A 14,013-nucleotide genomic window follows, 5' to 3' on the forward strand; every position below is an offset into this window, starting at 1 on the left:
TTTTTTCCCGCACTTCCGACTTCAAATGTGCCCCAAGCGGCCCTTCGAAGCATACGTAAACCTCGCATTTTGCGGCATCCGCAATGCGAACCACGTCCTTCCTTTTCTCCCCTTCACTTGCAGCCACCACAGTCGTGGCCGGCGCGGACCCCACCGTGGGCACCGACCCCGAGGGGGCTGTCACACCCGCATCAGCCGTAGGGGGCACCTCCCCCACCACCTGCAATGCTGCACTTGGAGGGACCCACACCGCGGTCTGCGGCGCCTGTCCCTCCCTACCCGACCCAAACTTCTGGATTAAATCCCGCAAACCCCCTAATAAAGCCTGCAACTGCCCGTCCGTGCCCCCAGCAGAAGGTCCCGGGCCCACTGGCATTGTACTGGCTGCCAAAACCGCCCCAGATTGCGGCCCACCTGATATGGTACCAGTCCCCCCCACATCAACCGCCCCCAATAACCCCTGTAAGGCATTTGTAAGTGTGTAAGAAGCAACAGAACGTGACTTACCGGGCTGACCAGGGGTTGTCCCCGCCGCCGCTGCTCCCGAATCCGATGGCGCCGGACGCACCTGCACTTCATCCTCCTCGGACCTGCTCAGTTCTCCCTCGGACCGGTCACCGGGCTCCTGCAGGGGCTCCGAGTCATCCAGCCCCGGGGAAGAGGGCCTGAATGCTGCCGTCTCCTGACCTCGGCGACCACGCCTCCCGACGCTGGCTCCTCCCACCGCTGACACTATCTTCCTCACAGGCGTCCTGGAGACCTGACTGCTGGGCCGCCCACTCCTCCTGGAAGGGGTAACGCTCCGGACTTCCGAGCCGCCAGCCGGGGATGGGGAAAGCCCGGCGGCCGTTGACGTCATCCTCCCGCGCTGAGACCTCCCCCTGGCTGCGTCCACAACACAGGGAGCGTCCGTCCGTTCACGTTGCCCACGTCGAGTGGGCGGGGGGGAAACGCTGGGTCCTGCCGACACCCCGCCCACTGAGCTCCGCCGCTGCCGAGGATTCCGCCCGGGAACCACACCGGCCGAAACAGGGTGTCGTTTCGCCGGTGGTCCCGACGGGTCCCGCTCTGGGGGGCTCCTAACGTGGCGTGCAGCTCTGGGGGAGGCTTCTGGTGAAAAACGCTCCGGAGGCCGAGACCTCCGGGCGCGTGGAAGATCCTGCCCCCTCACCTCCTCTCCAGCTTGAGGTCCGAGGAGCCTAGCCACTTGGCTGTGCAGCCATCCAGGGCCGTGTGTGGTCGCCGCCGCCCGCAGCTGGGCTAATAAACTGTCCACATCCGCCATTGCCCTATTGCTCAGGGATATAAACTTCCTCCTCACTGTAATTCTCCCCACAATGATGCCCGGGAGACCCCTCCTGACCCTTAAATAACCTAAACCCCTCCCATTAAAACATTAACTTTTACCCAATCCCCTGCTAACAAATCTAAAACAACCTTTATTTTAACCCCTGCTGTACCCTTATCTCCCTGTCATGCCGGCCCTCTGCTAGTTTCATTCTATTCCACCTGCTCCAGGCCTCCCTGTAGAAAGCACTTCATCACTAACACATACTTGGAGGTCCAAACATCCCTGAAATGGCAACAGGGAGTTAAATGGCACAAAGTGGTGGTGACTCCTCAGTTCAGCTCCAACCTCCTAGTAGTGTCTCCTTAGCCCAGTTACACCTTCTCCTTCCTACAGCAGAGACTTTGGAAGTCTTGGCTCACTTTGCTCTTTCTCCAAGCAGCAGCCCATCTCTCCAAGCTCCCTTTCCCAGTTGCTCGGGTCACTCTGCTCCCTCATCAGTGACTCGGCAGCTCAGATCTCCTTCTCCCTCTCACTAGTAGGATGGGAGAACTGAGACCAGACTTGAATGACTTCACTAAACTTTCAGGAAGAATTGTTCCACAGTGGCTGCAACTACAAATCACAAAAGCGTTCGCACCGACCTAGTGCATTACCATAAATCTATTTTATTAGGTAAATAAGTGGCAAATTAATATTCAAACATCATACATAGGCATATCTAAAAAGCTGATCAGACCACCTCCAGTCCACCATAATCCCCAGATGGAATGGGAAGACCTCATAGTGTACAGGAAGGGCTGACGTGTTTTGAGGTTCAAGATTTCTTCTCAGAGCAAAATACATGTGTAACAGAATACCATTTTAAATATTAAAATGTGCTATTGACAAAAACTGAGCCCCCCCTGGTGCAGGGTAACACAGGTTACATGAGCACTTGAAAAATAAAATCCCCAAACACAATGCACAAGTATAGGGTTAAATGTATGTAGTGAAGTCCTGAGCCCCTTTTGGTTTAATGAGAACCTCCAGAGTCAGGGACAGCTGACACCCTTCTATATAGAGTGGGTTACAAGGCATGGTGGGTGTAATTAATTGGAGCAGAGACTGCGAGCCAGGCCTTCTCGTCCAACATCAGTGCCTGACCTCACAAATACCCTTCTGGAAGATTGGTCAAACATTTCCATAGATACTCCTAAACCTTGTGGACGGCCTTCCCAGAAGAGTTGAAGCTGTTATAGCTGCAAAGGGTGGGCCAACTCAATATTGAACCCTACGGACTAAGACAGGGATGGGAGTAAACTTCATGTGTGTGTAAAGGCAGGTGTCCCAATACTTTTGGTAATGTCTGTATAGTCATGAGATTTTTTTTTTTTGTAAAATTGGATAGATAATAAATATATGTGATAGAAAATATTCAATGGCAAAAGATCAAAAGATAGTCAAATTGGTCTATAATTTGGCATTCTGTAAATAAACAAATAAAGAAAGATTGAAGCGCTTCACTGCGTGATCAGTAAAAATAAATAAATAAATAAATAAATAATATAACCCACATACAAAATCAGTTAAACAAATCCAAATACTGTGCAATGGTCACGGATTTTAGCTGCATTCTCATTGCACAGTATTTGGATTTGTTTAACTGATTTTGTATGTGGGTTATATTATTTATTTAATTATTTATTTATTTTTACTGATCACGCCGTGAAGCGCTTCAGTCTTTCTTTCTTTCTTTATTTTTAGTGATTCTGAGCACTCTTTATTGATAGCAGCCTCACAGATTTATTTGATCTTTGGAGTTTTATCTTAAATAACTATCACAGCGCTTTGTGGTTTTATACACTATATTGTAAATACACAAATCCATTGTGAACAAGTCTACATGATAGGAGTGTGAAGATATACATACAGTGACTTTCTCCATATAGAGAAGTGGAGGGGTTCCTCGTGTGCAGCCCATTGGGGGGCACCTGTATAATACCACCATGGCCCATGGGGAGCTCATAGGTCAATCCTTAACTATATGTCCTCTCAATAAGTGCGCATTCTTCTGTATTTTATAGTTTTTGCTTAAAGATTCTTTATAGTCCTGAGAGAGCAGCAAGATTGTCGTGAAAGTTTAGCCAAGAGGACAACTTTATTTTTTTCTCTTAAGCACCACACCTGAGTGCAGGAGGTTACTGTTTTGCTGCAACTAGAAATGTCAGTGAGGGATTGTCTGAAAGCTTACTTACCGCTTGTTAAGAATATGTAAATACCCGAATGTCCATGTCCATGCATCAAATATATGTCAAAGAGAAATTTGCAGCGATCTACAGAGTCGGCTTATCCTCGTCTGTCCTTCCCGGGAACACTGCGGGAGCGGTGATAGGTTAGAGGGGAACGCACGACTGACATAGTATTGATGTTACAGGCCCTTATAATATACAAACATTGTGAGTTTTTTTTGTGAGATCATTTTAAATTGATAAATAATTGTTGTACTGGATTACGCTATGTGGAATTTTTTAATCTGTTGCTTGCAATTGTAGTGATATAATATATCGGGTGGTATAGTAGTATAGTGGTATGGTGGGTATGATAATTAATTAGTAAGTACTCTTCCGCAGCAACCCAATTCTTCCAGAGAGATGCACTTTATTGACTTCCAACACAGAACAAAGTCCACAGATGACAAAAAATCAGACAGAGTAGATATAATTCAGAGCCCCATGTTCCTAGGTCTGTGTGTCCATACACAGACAAGCCTCACCTAAACTATAGACTGAATGCCGTGTTATATTCAGTAGACACTGAATGGCTGAGCAATTTGATTGGCCGTTTCAATTTAGGACTTTGATAAGCTTTAGTCTATCAGACAGACAACAACCCCCAGCCGTGAGCAGCTGTAGTCATAAACCGCCCCAATTTGCACTCCCGCATATCAACATCAACAAGTCCCCTTAGATATGTGTAATTAGATTAACAGATACAACCTGAACACCCTTTTGAGCCCTTGGAATACCTACATTCCTAATCTGCATTCTTGTATATTAATATCAACAAGTCCCCCTGATATATTAGCCTCCCCAGGAGGGAGCCTCCGCTAGGCTAACCCAAAACACTCCTCGATCCCATTGTTACCCCCTCAAGTCTAATTACCATCAATAAATACTTCTTCTATGGTCCTTTAAACAATCTACCCTCTAAAATCTTCAATTAGGTTAACAGCCCATACCTCACACCCCTAGGTAGACTTGAATAAGACTAACACATCAAAGGGTCTTCAGCTGTTATATTAAAATTGAGTTGGCTTGGACAAATCGACCATTGTCAACTCAATTCTGGCCTGGTTAATATTGACTGTATGTGTACATACATGTAATAATGTCCCACATAAATCGGTGAACATATTACAACAGCAATGAGCATAATACAGATGAAAAGTGTCCAGTGATCAGCAATTATCCCTGTGAGCGTGTTAATCAGCAGGGTCTGCTAAGTGGATTACCTACAGGGCTGTGGCACAAGTGGTGTGGTGATGGAGACTTGAGATTGCTGCTAATATTTTCTTCCACGATCGTCTAGTTTATACTCTCCTGCCTTTTCTTAACCACTTGCCGACCGCCTAACGCAGATATACTGCGGCAGAATGGCACGGGCAGGCAAAATCACGTACCTGGTAGGTCGGCATCGTTAGGGGAGCGATCAATGCTGAGGGGGGGGGAGGGGCACTCGTTCGTGGCCACCCCCTCGCGATCGCTCCCAACGAATGAAAATCTTCCTCTGCCGCTGTAATGTAAACAGCGGCAGAGGAAGTGATGTCATCTCTCTTCGTGAAGCCTTTTTGTTCTGGCACCGAGGAGAGAAGACATCCAAGTAAGTGCATCAACACTACACATTACAGTAGAACAGTGTTTCTCAACTCCAGTCCTCAAGGCGCCCCAACAGGTCATGTTTTCAGGATTTCCCTCAGATGAAACGGCTGTGGTAATTACTAAGGCATTGAAACTGATCAAATCACCTGTGTAAAATAACGGAAAGCCTAAAAAACATGACCTGTGGGGGCGCCTTGAGGACTGGAGTTGAGAAACACTGCAGTAGAACACTCTAGGCACACTTATCACCCCCCTGTACCCCCTGTCAGTGACACCAATAGCAGTTTTTTTTTAAGTTTTTTTTTATTACTGCATTGGTGTAATTTGTGACAGTTATAAGTGGTAGGGCAGTTAGTGTTAGGCCCCTTAATGTCTAGGGTACCCCCCTAATAAAGTTTTAACCCCTTAATCACCCCCCCCCATCACCAGTGTCACTAAGCGATCGTTTTTCTGATCGCTGTATTAGTGTCACTTGTGACGCTAGTTAGGGAGGTAAGTATTTAGGTTCGCCGTCAGCGTTTTTATAGCGTCAGGGAATCCCATATACTACCTACTAAAGGTTTTTAACTCCCTAAATGCCCCCTAGTTAACCCTTTCACCACTGATCACCGTATAACTGTTAGGGTGACGCTGGTTAAATAACTATATGTGGAATCACACCCCAAAATACATTCTGTTGCTTCTCCTGAGTACGGAAATACCACATGTGTGGGACTTTTCGGGAGTCTAGCTGCGTACGGGACCCTGAAAACCAAGCACCGCCTTCAGGCTTTCTAAGGGCGTAAATTTTTTATTTCAATCCTCACTGCCTATCAGTTTTGAGGGCCATGGAATGTCAAGATGGCACAACCCCCCACAAATGACCCCATTTTGGAAAGTAGACACCCCAAGCTATTTGCTGAGAGGTATAGTGAGTATTTTGCAGACCTCGCTTTTGGTCACAAAGTTTCGAAAATTGAAAAAAGAAAAAATACATCTTTTCTTTCTTCATTTTCAAAAACAAATGAGAGCTGCAAAATACTCACCATGCCTCTCAGCAAATAGCTTGGGGTGTCTACTTTCCAAAATGGGGTCATTTGGGGGGGTTTGTACTGCCCTGCCATTTTAGCACCTCAAGAAATGAGATAGGCCGTCATAAACTAAAAGCTGTGTAAATTCCAGAAAATGTACCCCAGTTTGTAGACGCTATAACTTTTGCGCAAACCAGTAAATATACGCTTATTGACTTTTTTTGTTTTTTACCAAAGACATGTGGCTGAATACATTTTGGACTAAATGTATGACTAAAATTGAGTTTATTGGATTTTTTTTTTTTAACAAAAAGTAGAAATTTATTTTTATATTTTTTTTCAAAATTTTCGGCCTTTTTCCGTTTATAGCACAAAAAATAAAACCCGCAGAGGTGATCAAATACCATCAAAAGAAAGCTCTATTTGTAGGACGCAGATTTTGTTTGGGTACAGCATTGCATGACCGCGCAATTAGCAGTTAAAGTGACGCAGTGCCAAATTGTAAAAAGTGCTCTGGTCAGGAAGGGGGTAAATTCTTCCGGGGCTGAAGTGGTTAATGGACTTTCACTGAGTGGATCACCATTTGATACTTTGTTTAGGTGGGCTCTTAAGCAATTTCTTTGATATTTTTAAATATTTGCTATTTTTGCACTAGCGCTGCTAATGTGTTAGAAAATTTTCTTTGACATATATTTGCATCTCATTTTAGTATAGCAGCTGCTGACTATTTTATCAATATTTGCTCTGTGCGCTGAGGGAGGGATACTGAACAGTTTTTTTTATTTTTTATCTCTCATTCTTTGATACCCGTATGTCCATGTCCAGGCTACAGGTTCACTTTAGGTATTTTATGGTTTGGGGACGTGTATTACCAGGACCCCATTTGTTTATAAATGTGTTAACCATTATAGTTTTTAAAGACTCCAAAAATATTTGTGTGTGTGTGTATATTTATATATTGCTATTATGACTTAAGTTGTAGAAGTACCTCTGATACCCATGGGAGGACCACTGGTGAATGACTCCAGTACGATATCCAACAAGGTCAGCTGAGAAGAATAATTGCTGTTTCTGTCTTTCTAGGTTTTTCATAAACTGGGAACAGATATAAAGAATTTTGTGATACACTTTGACGTTCGCATTGACTACAGAGGATACAAGCGCGTCATAATCTTGAACTCGTTTAAGGACGGTGTCTTTGGAGAGGAGCAGAAGGAAACGGTCTTTCCCTTCCAGGTTGGGACGGACACCAAGGTATGTCTATGCTGGGAGGGGCAGGACTAATGTTGATGGGGCAAAGTGGCATCACTGTTCATATTGGACCCCTATTATATCTCCAAATGATGCAGTAGGCAGCGATGTCTTAGGTCAAGGGCATGTAGGCTGTTATGATGGTTGTCCCTTCAGCTCATTTCATGAATGATCCATAGGAAGATCCAATGGATACCATCATGCTGCCATTGTGTGCTATGATAAAATTGGCTTGCAAAATTTTTTAGTGTAACATTTCTTTTGTGTATGCATGTATTATTGAAAATGTTATGTTTGTGCAAGGCTTTTTTTCTCAAACAATAGGTGCTGGAACTTAACCACGGCCCCACAAAACCCCTCCCCCCACACACACCCTCCAAATCACATCAAATAGTGGGTGTGTTCAGTCAAATTTCACGAAAACAGTAGGAGGGTCTTAAAGGGGCATTAAATACCAGGATTGCATTACATACAGAGTGCAGGGCTGTCACTTGTAAACACAGAAACCAGACTTCTGTGTTTACAAGTGATTGTGGTGAGCAGGCACCAATGGGTCTGAGCCAGAGGTGGTGGAACTCAGTTCCACCAAGTTCCCCCTGAAAAAAAGCTCTGTGTTTGTGAGATGATTATTATAGGAAGAGGAAGGAACAGGGATCAGGAAATCCCTGACATGGAATGTTACTAAAAAGTCCCCTATAAAGGCTCAATCTGGGGAGTAGTGGGGGGGGGGGGGCGGGAACTGAAGCTCATCAGTCTCATGCTACAACTGTTATGAAGGGACCAATGTGTGTGTGTGCTGGGGACGGGTGAATGCTCTGCTCATCTAAATTCATCTCTGGGGAAATAATTAATCAAACTATAAAAGTGACGAGGCTTAATTCTATTTGGGGTAGCATAAAAAATAACTGACCCAGAATAATCGTGTTCTCATTTACCCCAAGTCAGTCATGGTAGATGGGACCCTTTCTGGAAAAGGGAGATTATTTATCAGTATCGAAAGATTCAAGAATTACATACTTTTGCAGATGACAAACTGTATTGAAAATAACAACCAAAAGGCATAAGATTCCCTTTGTTATACATATGTAGCGGTACCCTCGTGATGGCTGCTGAGTTAGTTATAGCAATCCGCCCATCGCCCTGCTGCCGACCTCCCATCGCCAGGTAGATGACATTAAAGCGGAGTTCCACACAAAACTGGAACTTCCGCTTTTCCGGAACCCTCCCCCCCTCCGGTGTCACATTTGGCACCTTTCAGGGGGGAGGGGGGTGCAGATACCTGTCAAAGACAGGTATTTGCACCTACTTCCCGCATAGACTCCCATGGGAGTCTATGCTTCTTCCTGTCCCGACCGCGCTGTCTGCTGGGAACACAGAGCTCCCAGCAGAGAGCGGGGACCACTAGGGACGCGCAGCGCGACTCGCGCATGCGCAGTAGGGAACCGGGAAGTGAAGCCGCAACGCTTCACTTCCTGATTCCCTCACCTAGGATGGCGGTGGCAGCTGCCGAGAACCGAGCGGGTTCTCGGCGTCCCCTGCCGACATCGCTGGACCCCGGGACAGGTAAGTGGCCATGTATTAAAAGTCAGCAGCTGCAGTATTTGTAGCTGCTGGCTTTTAATATTTTTTTTTTTTTGGCGGTGTGGGTGAACCCCCGCTTTAACCAGTCAATGATTTCGTTTCCTTTCTCTTTATTACCAAGGTATATGAGATGCCCATAGAAAGTTTACTTTAATGGGAATCATCCATGGCCTTGGCCTAGTAAATGGATTTTCCCTGTAGAATCTTCACTGCAGACTATTGCTTCTTCTATTGCTTGGCATATCTGTCTGAAGATTTTCTACTTAATGCTTCCAGTTAAACGAAAAGAATCACTCTGAATAATTCCCCTCTAGACTGACGTGGTTGTCCTGTTAGATGTCATAGAGCCAAAGGCCTATACCACCTATCTTCCATGGCTCAACGAACTAAACAGCCTCAGTGTCTGGAAGTTACTGTCCACTTCTGTTCATACTGTGTTCCTTGGCCACACGGCACGCTGCACTACTCACTCCTGCTCTTGCTTCTTTATGTTACACTGACCTTCTACTTTGGATCAAAGTCATGTGTTCCCCGGTCACAGGACGCTGATCTACTTTCGCCACTTCACTGCTACTTCTTCTGCTTTATCTTCTCCAGCATGCAAGTCCTGTGTTCCCCAGTCACAGGACGCTGATCTACTTTCGCCACTTCACTGCTACTTCTTCTGCTTTATCTTCTCCAGCATGCAAGTCCTGTGTTCCCCGGAAACAGGATCTTGATACTTTCTCATGGAGATGAAGATCTTCCCTTTGGACTCCTTCCTAGCAGCTCCTTCATTCCTTTCCCACACATGGCGCATCCCCCCATGGGGACGCCTGATGTGACACCTCCATACTACATGCCGTCTGCTCCTCAAATCTCTCCCCCCGGAAGCATGTGACCCCAACCCCTGTCGGAGGCCTTCCCCCTGCCAACACCAAAAATGAGTGACAGGCAGCCCATGTGAGGAGCCCTAACCAATTAAGTCAAGGTCCAACCCCCCCCCCTTCATAAACAATTCCTATGTAAGCAGAGGTGGATCCCTGAGCCAGAGTATAGGTGGCCACACCCCCCCTTATGCTGACACTCCCATTCTCAGATTAAGATGACCAAGCCTGAAATGAAACACGGGTCTAGCCAAATTTACCCGCACCTAAGCCCCACCAGCTAGAAAAATACTAATCTAGCACCTACCTGTAAGTAGAGGGTGCTACACACACACACATCAAATGTTAAGCCCAGCCCCCTAGAATTCACTGTCAAATGTCAGAGCATCAGTGCACAGTCAAGTCAAAGGACTTCTGCATGGTTCTCACCTTTTGGCATGTAATGTAGACACTATATAGTTGGCATGTCATGCAGTAGCCTTTCACAACCCCCCCGGGAACCCTTAAATCTTTTTTAGGTGGTGGGGAATGGCCCTTGCATTGGTGGCCAGTGTTAAGAATGTCCCACTTACAGTGTTGGTCAACATGCCACTCTTATAGGCAGCAAAAAAGCATTGGTGTCGTGAAGCTGGCCCTGAAGTAAGTGGGCACCATCAAATGGGAGGTTAATCGGCCACAGCTTAAGGACCCCTAGAAACTTCTGAAGGAACCCTGGGTGAGACTGGTTCTCATACCAGCAAAACTGGCCATCTGCTATTGATCTCCTGAGGGCTCCAGTCATTGTTCTAGGTGACTGATCAGTTCTCAGAGACGCTGTCACTAAAACATTGCAGCACAGAAGCACCTCCCATTTTTTTTTACCTTTCCATCAACAGTTTTCTGGCACACATAAAGAATACATAAGACGAGCTACGTGCAAATATCATCTTGTGGAAAGATTTTTGTTGAAATGACCGGTTTGGTGGTAGTCTGTTTCTATGGCCAACACTCATTGACTTTTTATTGTCCAGCAAGCTGACACTGTGCCATCTCTTTTCTTACAGGTTTGCTTCCAATTTGAGCAAGACAAGATCATCATACTATTACCTGCTGGCAACCATTTCTCATTTCCAGTCCGCTTTCCCATAGAGGAGATCTCCTACTTTGAAATGGGACACCTCCAGCTAAAGTCCATCACACTAAAATGATGAATCCCGCAATAGAGGAGCCGCCTGTCCCACATGTCCATATCCAGGCTCTCTGAAATGACCATAGTGGATGAAGGGGGAAGTTCTTTAATCGTGTTTTGTAACCCCCTCCCCCCAATCTGCATCCTTTGCTGCTCATGTAAACATACATTGTGCTTTGCTCAGTACTAGAAATGAATTCAATCCACATTTCAAATAAAATCCAATGAGCTCTATTGTGTCTGATCAATCTTCTTTTTTTATTTATCACTAATCTGACTTTGGATTGATTGCTGTAGTTGATGGCAAATCACTGCCTGCTGCATAGCGCCCCCTGCTGGAGGTTTGTTGCATTACTTTTAAAAGTTAGTCACCAGCAGAGGGTGCTAATGCTACATTTTCTGCCTGCATAGTCTGATTTCTTGGATTTCTAGTAAAACAATAGAAATCCTTTATCTTATATTTTTGTGGCTCCAGACTGAAAGCTGCACCCAGATAGTTATCCCAAGCTTTACCCATAAACTTTCAACACAAACAATTGCAGGCTGAAAATTGCAATTTCACAACATTTAACTGTCTGTAAATTACAGAAATGGAAGCTGCCATGGATTTGCCCAGTACAGGCCGTGGTTGGGTATGGGCAGTGAATGAAGTAGTACCCCAGTATGGGCAGTGAATGAAGTAGTACCCCAGTATGGGCAGTGCTGGGGGTAGTTGTTACTGGAGCAGCTTTAGTCTCAGTGTAAGGGTAATAGATTAGAGAGCAATAGATTAGGGGTAGTAGTAAAAACAGGGCTTTTTTTTCTCAGAGAAATGGTGCAGGAACTCGCCCTCTCCATCCAACTCTCCGCCCCAACCACCCCTCAGCCACACCTTCCTCAGAGGAGAGAATTACAACGGCGCCAAAAATTGTAATTAGTTAAGGAGGCTTAGAACTGTGTATCACATTAGGCAAAATAAATTAAATGGTAAATTTCACCATGGAATGTTTAATTGTTGACATAGACATACAGACAGTAAAAAATTAGTTTCATATACATAAGAAACGCGCACAGGGCATAAACATGGTAAAAAAGTACACATATAGCAACACATGATTCTGATGGTAAGTAGATTGAATAGTATAGCATAAAAATGTCAATGGCAGTATCCCAGTATGCCCGATACCGACAAGTGTACCCACACGATAAGTATGCATCCACTAAATAGTATAGAAGTAGCATAATTGAGTATATAAGATAGTAGTTGGATAAGTATGATTCCGTATAAGATGTAACTGGGGCATCAAAACAGATCTTGACGCGTTTCGTGGATATGTCCACTCATTAGGAGCCGATGCGGCCAAAATTCCTATGGAATGTATATAGAAATATGATGAACCATACTATTAATGTAAAGAGTGTCAAGGTGAATGAACATTTAGTGTGTATAGATGGTTAACCAACCACACTCACCAACTCAGACAGCGAGTGCAGTGCGCGGTGGTGGGTGCAGGGTGAGCTAGGAGCTCTCTGAACATATTCCCCCTCCCCCACACACTCTCACAGTGCCCTCCTCTCTGTCTCTGCAAAGTTCTCCCTCCTTTTCACAGTGATGGATCCCTCACCCTTCCCCCATCACCGCTCTCCATGTTATGTGCGGGCTTTTATTTCTGCACAGTGCAGTGGACCGGAGAGTTCCACCTCCTGTAGCACAGAGCTGAGGAGATGTTTCGGGGCTCCTCGGCTCCGATCTACAACGACTGATTACCGGCGGTAGGCAGGGATGGAAGCTTCCTCCCCAATCACTGCAGCAGCTGAAGGTTGGGACCTCGCCAGTGATCGAGGGCAGCAGCTGAAGGTTGGGACCTCGCCAGTGATCGAGGACAGCAGCTGTAGGTTTGGGACCTCGACGGTGATCGAGGGCAGCAGCTGAAGGTTGGGACCTCTCCGGTGATCGAGGGCAGCAGCTGAAGGTTGGGACCTCTCCGGTGATCGAGGGCAGCAGCTGAAGGTTGGGACCTCGCCAGTGATCGAGGGCAGCAGCTGAAGGATGGGACCTCGCCAGTGATCGAGGGCAGTAGCCCTGAGTGTGCAGCGCCAGCACAGAGAAGCCAGGAAGTGAGCTGGGCAGAAAACGTCCTCTACTGGCTTCAGTATTAAATGACAGGCTGGAGGAGGAGAGGACTGCCAAAGGTTTCGGAACGCATTTCGGGTGCGTTCTGGCTGAAAAAAAGCCCTGAGTAAAATCCTAGAAAGAGTAGTGGTAGCAGTAACAGCACTGTGATAGTTAGGATGGTTTGGGTGAGGTGGTAGTAGGTAATAGAAGTTGTAGCAGATTAAGTCTAGATTTACACTACTGCGACCGGAAAGTCACACGATTCTGCCACCATTTTTTTTTCCTCGATTTTGATGCAACTTGAAGCAATGCCTGTGTGATCTTGAGGTCTATGGACATCAAAGTCAGACCAAACTAGTGCAGCAACTACTTTGAAGTCGCACAGATATGAAAGGTACTCATTGGAAATCATGGAGTATAACTTGTCATGCAACTTTGCAGTCCCAAGTCGCAGGACAAGTTGCACGAGTGGAAATGGAGCCTTAAGGATAAGCATCTCTTTGCAGGTAAAAAAATGAGCATTTATGTAACTTTCTTTACTAGGAGCCTGGAAAGCATCGCACCCACGATAAGCAGATCGCAGGTGCCATGCAGCCCTCCTGCAGGTTGTCAGTGTAAGCTGTCTGCTAGTATCCAGGGCAGCCATCAGAAATTCTTGGGCGCCTTACACAGCTCCCCCCCCCCCAAGCCTGACCACGAACATTCCCCAGGCTTTGCCCACTGGCCACCTCACCTTTATGCACTCAGACCCCCAATCCTGTATATATGTTAGCCCCCCCCACACACACACACACACACCTGTATATCATCACATTCCCCCCCTCATATATACACGCCCCAAGGACGGGTCCTTGAAAGCCGCTCCCCCACACACACACACCACCATTCTCGTCC

General features: G+C 46.0%; 1 long non-coding RNA gene across 1 annotated transcript; it reads left to right on the top strand.

Annotated features, from left to right (window-relative positions):
• The first annotated feature begins 7,292 nt into the window (after positions 1-7,292).
• Positions 7,293-11,258, top strand: LOC141102359 (uncharacterized). Its single transcript, XR_012235087.1, has 2 exons — positions 7,293-7,412; positions 10,900-11,258. It is a non-coding gene; the product is annotated as an uncharacterized lncRNA (long non-coding RNA).
• Positions 11,259-14,013: the final 2,755 nt, after the last annotated feature.

The sequence above is a fragment of the Aquarana catesbeiana genome, linkage group LG07 (genome assembly GCF_042186555.1).
Source record: "Aquarana catesbeiana isolate 2022-GZ linkage group LG07, ASM4218655v1, whole genome shotgun sequence".
Lineage (NCBI taxonomy): Eukaryota > Metazoa > Chordata > Amphibia > Anura > Ranidae > Aquarana > Aquarana catesbeiana.